This window comes from Haliaeetus leucocephalus, unplaced genomic scaffold (assembly GCF_000737465.1).
Source record: "Haliaeetus leucocephalus isolate CR32 unplaced genomic scaffold, Haliaeetus_leucocephalus-4.0 Scaffold199, whole genome shotgun sequence".
Taxonomy (NCBI): domain Eukaryota; kingdom Metazoa; phylum Chordata; class Aves; order Accipitriformes; family Accipitridae; genus Haliaeetus; species Haliaeetus leucocephalus.
In genome coordinates, this window is record NW_010972635.1 from 855,308 (window position 1) to 861,237 (window position 5,930).

A 5,930-nucleotide genomic window follows, 5' to 3' on the forward strand; every position below is an offset into this window, starting at 1 on the left:
CCTCCCGGCGGGCCCCGGGGAAAGGGGGCCGGGCGCCCCGCCGGCACCCTCCTGGGGCGGCCGGGCCCTCTGCTCGCCGCTGCCTCTCTGCGTGCGGAGGGTGGGGGAAAGATGTCTCCCGTGCTCCTGCCTCCTGACCTCGAGGAGTGGTTTCCACTTTGAACCAGGTTTGGAGGGGCAGGCGAGATCTTCCACCCAGCGGAGAACAAAGTAAAGCCTACGGCCCCGGTATCGCTGCCCTGGACTCGGGAGGAAGCATACGGGATTCCCAGACTCTGCTAAATTCCTGAGAGAGATACATAGGGATACATATATACACGCTTTTATGCGGTAGAAATATTCTTAGCCAACAAAATGGACGAGGGTAATGGAGGTGTCTTCCTTTGATCTTCCAAACCTGCAGGGAGTTTTAAGGGAAGGGCGTGGGGGAGGGACTGGAGCCTTATCCCAAACCAAATGGAGCATTGTTGGGCCTGTAAACTTGCATCTAATGCTGCTTTATGTAGCCTAGGGAGAGAAGGTAAATGAAGGCTTTTATCTGTCGCTACTGCCCACTCATCCTACACCAAAGGGGTGAATCTTATTTCCTTAGTTGCCTCTTTTAGAAAGAAGACTTGAGATCACAGCCGCCATCGCAGCCCTTATGTAGTCTTAGTGGAGAGCAGGAGAAAGTGGCTAGCACTTGCAAGCTTGTTGCAGTTCCAGTGTTTTGTACTTCTGTGCGCTCCTGCAGGAGGAAGAAGATGGTAGCCAAGGTGATACGTACCATTTTTTCATTGGGGGTCACAAGTGGGTGCTTCGGTGTGTGTCCATGTTTCTTCTGAAGAAATGGAAGGAGGGGAGCCTGCATTCATCCTCCCATGTCTAAATTTTTTGCCTTCTGTTGATGATCCTCTTTTGTCTGGCCCTCCCGACACCTGAACTGACTTGTCTTATCTGAATAAAAAAGTGATTAAACTGATGCAGGCTCACATTTGCACTTTGCTCGTGACCACCTAACCAAAGTTAAAAACTGTGTTAAGAGCAGGATGTTTAACTAAACTAAAAATCTAATGATCAGGCAGATGAGCAGTTGTATGTGAACATTCCTTGCATGATTGGTATCCTGAACATATGATGATAGGTGATTACATGTTCAAGTACATACCTGTTTTGGGGAGCTGGAAGGCCTGCTGTAGATAGAATAGGACGCAAGTAATTTATGAGTTTCCGCTCTCTAGGATGTCTTTCATGTCACATATTTATGTATCTTTGAAGATACAAAGCAGTAGTTACAGAACGTGGAAAATGATGGGAAGTGGGCTGTATCAGAGTGTTTGTGACTCTTTAAAAGATGAGCAGAGTTCTGCTTTGAAAGCTTAGCCCTTTTGAACCCGCCCCATTATTTAAAGGATGTGAAGATTGAACAGCTAAGGTGTTTACTAAGCACTCTATTGGTCTTTTGACTAATAGCAAGTATTAAGAAAGACAGCCTATTATAAATAATGTGTCTGGGAGGTTGGCATTGAGGTCAAAAAAATAAAGGTTTCCAAACAGCTGCTGAAGTAAAATTACTTGTTTGAAAAACCTGGGAAAAGCTTTCTTGTTTAAAATATATAATAAAAAAAAAAAGTTGGAGTTAAAACACTTGGAGATTTCCAGAACACATGTAGAGGAGTTGGGCTGATCTCGAAGCTGAAATTGCCTGGGGAGTTCCTTCTGTCCTGTGTTTCTGGTAGTGGAGAGTAACCTGGGGAAGAAGCATGGCTGGGAAGGATGTGCCTCACATCTGTGCTGCCTTGCTGGACTACAGGGTAGGGCTGGGAGGACCAAGAGTGAATTTTTTTTTTCCAATTTTTTTTCTTCTGTATGTATGAGAACTAAAGAAGCACCTGTTGTCAGTGTTGTTTGTTTTTGTGTGTGGTTTTTTTTTTATTAACAAAGAAAAGGCAATTATACTCCTTGGATGAAACATTGCAATTCTTGAACAGCACTGCTTTGAAAACCCAGTGACTGTTGGACTGTGGTCTTGTGCCATGAGTCACTGATTTGGGTGTATGCCTTCAGCTATTACCAGTGAGTGGAATTAGTGAGAACTAGAAGGGAGAATTAAAATAAAGTGAGTGTTTGCCATGCTGTCTTGATCTGTACTTTTTTCTCTACTTTTGAATTCATAAAAACAATGGTACAATGTTCTGTAGGCTCTGCAGTGGTATTTAGGTTTTGTATCCTTGCGTTAGTCTGAATTTAATATGCTAAAATAATTGGATTAGTCAAAATGGCAAATTAGGTAGAAAAGAAAATAATCAGGGAAGCACAGGACGAAGAGTGTAATGAAGTATTTATCTAGAGAATGAAAAGAACAATATATTTTAGCTTAACTTTTTCTGAAAATATATTGCATTTCTTACATCAGATCTTCAAGTACTTTACAGTGGGAGTACTGTTCCCATTTTACGGGTGAAGACAGTGAAGAGTGTGTGCCACATTTATCCTGCATTGCAGAACTAAGAGAAAAATCAAAGCTTTCTGGTTTCCTAGCTCAGTGTCCACTTACAGTATTCACCAGACTGCTGGGTGGGAAACCAGGGACTGAAGTGGATCCTGTATAAATGGGTTGTATCAGGTCTGCAAGGTGAAATTTAAATACGGCTGTATAGAATATTTTCTAGAATTACCAGTTAAAATTATCACATGCAAATAGAAACAGTTGCAAGCTGAAGCATGCCTTTGGGCATGGAAGGACAAGGCCAGAAGGCTTTGTGCTATTTCTCTGTAAAACAGAGGGGAAGCCATGGTTCTCCTGGGCATTCAGAGAAACTTTGGCCATTGGCTGCAGTCTGAGGGATGAGGTGGCTTTGACCTTGGTGTAAATAGTTGCTTGGTTGCCTTCTAAGCTTGATCAGGGTTTGGACACAGCATGCAACTTGTTTAGAGTGAGCTTTTGGTGTAATTTTAAGTATGTTACTACGACTCCTTGTGAATTTTGCTGGCACTTAGTGGTGCCAAAGGCATGAGTATTAAACAGCCTCCTCCATACTAGTTGTGAAGCCTGTAGGTCAAGGTGAAGGTGTGCTGGCAGGGCAGTGATTAATAGTGCATCTATGTGAAGTCCATAGGGTCCTTGGTGGTTGAGGGCTTCTGGCCACAGAGCATGCAGGTTCTTATCAAAAACCATCGTGGTAGAAAGCTGGGCTGTAGAAATAGAGAGTTGAAGCAAGTGATAAATATGGCAAGTGTTAGTGCTCGCAGGATTGTGCAGTTTGCTGATCTGTTGTAAATCAAGTAGGAGAAGCCAGCTGTGCTGACAAAAGTACCAGAGGATCTTGGAGCTCAGTTCAGTAAGTGGCTTTTGGCGGTGAGCGTTTAAATGTAGCAATTCTCTTGCATTCTGTAATTCAGGGGTTTGGAGGCCTTCAATGGCAACTAGAGCTCACCCACCCCTTGGCTATGGAGTCAACTCAGCTCTCAGCTTCCCTCTCCAGAGCAGGCTGCTTGCCTACACCAGCTTGCCTTACTTAAGCCTGTACCTATTGCCTAAGCCTCTGGGGATATTTACATAAAGCATAATTAAAAATCAGACATAACCTACCTCCTACAATGAGTAGAATTAATAGTGAAATGGCATGCACTCCAGATCACTTCAGTACTTGGAGATTTTGGCTGGAGCTTAATCTTCCCCCCCCCCGCCCCTAATCTGAGGCCTCTTAATTTTTAAACAGGGTTTTGAATTCAGAGTAAATACTTAGGTAGTTTGTTCTAAATTGTCAATGTAGTCTGTTAAAGTTGTTGCTATGTTAGTGAACCTTCTTAACATGGCACTGCTTCTTAAATAGTATATGCAATGTATCTTTGACTTCTGAGGTCAATTTAATGCTTATACATTTTAGTTTTCTGTATTAGGTTTGAAATAAAGTAAATGGCAGCATTTTCTCGACCATAAGGACTAGAAATTAAAAAAATTGATGCAAATTCAGGTAGATAATATTAGGCAGAAAAGCCTTTCCTCTGAAAAACCTAAATTTCAGTTTAGCAGTTGATGTTTTTCTTATGTTGACGAGCTCTTTCAAAGTTGAGGAAGTAAGAGGTGGAGCAAAATGGAAAATTTTCTTCAAGAATTATTCACTGGTTAGAAAACAGTGAGGGATAATGGGTTCAGGTTTCCAAAAGTATTGGGATGATGCTTAAGGATGCAGATTGCTTAGTAGGGTTAGTCGGGTGTTCATTCATTCCCAGCCTGATTAGGCATTTAATTCTTGGAAAAATCTTGGTAGATATCTCAGTAAGTTTGAAGGTCTGGCCTTCAGACTAACTGGTAGCTAGAAACAGTCTGTCTAGTTACAGTTAATACTTACTATTCAGTAACACTTTAAAACAAACTGATTTCTAAAGTTACTTGCAGAACTCTAGTTTCCCTTCAGTGCAGCTTGACCCAGTTGAGCACATGACCTAAAATAAATGTCAGTAACCGTTTTCTAATGATAGGTGTAGACAGTAAAGATGTGAAATACTACTGTGTAATTATATAAATATGTGGTGCAACCCCTTGGTAAGGAGAGATTTACCAAATTTAGCAGAACATCTATATTTAGTTACAAATTTGCACATAGGTTTCAGCAGTCGACTAGTTACAGGGAGGGGGAAAGGGTTCATTTGAGCATTAATGCAAGGCAAGACTACAGCTGGTGAATCACGAGTTCTTGTGTTCTGATTTAAATTGGGGCTACCCAGCTGCCCCGTTGTGGGCTTGATGTTGGGATGCTCTCCTCTCTCCTTTCCTCCTTTCAGAGGATCCTGAAATACAGCTGTAAGGACAGCTGGATGATGCTGTTCCAACATTGTCCTGTGCTTAGAGCTCAAACCATCCCTGCGACGTTCACTTAAAGGAAGGGTAGGTGTGGAGGGAAGGGGAATGTAAATGCACTCCTTTTTTTGTGTGCACATGTGGCCTGGCCTTTAAAACTGGGAGCAGCGACATTACTGAATTGACGTGTTTGTTGAAGGAGTTCAAAACTGGGGTTTAGACCCTGCAGGTGAGGAGGCTGCATAGCTTTGATCTTAGTAGGTCATTTTGAGTTCTTGTAGCATATATGAAGATTCCTTAGAAGTATTAAGCTGTTGTTGGGGATAAAAGTGACTCTTGGATTTAAAACAGAGGCAAGTCTGACTTATATGGAAAAAGGAACCTTTTTTAGATTTGTTTTCCACTTAAAAGTTTATGAAGCAAGAAAAATAACTTCTACATCTTGTTTGAGGACTATTTGTGGAACTTGGTGTTAAGCTCTGGAGCCTCAAGTCTTCAGTAGGGTGCTTTCATTTTCCTTCTGTGGATACTTTCTTTCCTAATAGCAGCCCATGAACCATGCAAATACCATCTAAAGTCCTTGTGTAAAGCTTATCTCCCTAATGGGAATGTCCATGTGAGGAATGGGATACTGATACTGTAAGCAAAACTTCAGAAATCAGTGATTTATTCAAGTACTTTTGTAAATTTAGGAAGTTTTTGAAAAGTGCCTGGCCTCAGAGGTTATCTTAAATAGAAACTTTCTCACTGATACCTCATATGACCTTGGTCTTCTATGATAAGCTGAAGATTAGTTTTAACTTTCAAATTATATAAATACTGTTTTTTGTAGCAACCTCGTTACTGCAGTCTGTGTTATAAAACTGTGCTGCCTCTGAATAAGAGGAAAAAAATGGGTACAGGTGAATTAATATTTGGATTTAAGGGTTCATTTTGTTAGGATGATATGCTTGTCTGAGCTCTAACTGTTTGGTATACCTCCAATAGATAGTTTCTGTGGATTTTTTTGGTTTGGTTTTGTTGTTTGTTCCCCCCCGCTGACAACTAGCTCTCCCTTTTTGTTGGGTAGGTGCAGAGGTTTCATTTTGCGTATTTTTGGAGGAATGCTGAACAAGTGAAATTTATGGAAATGCATCCTATCGGAGGA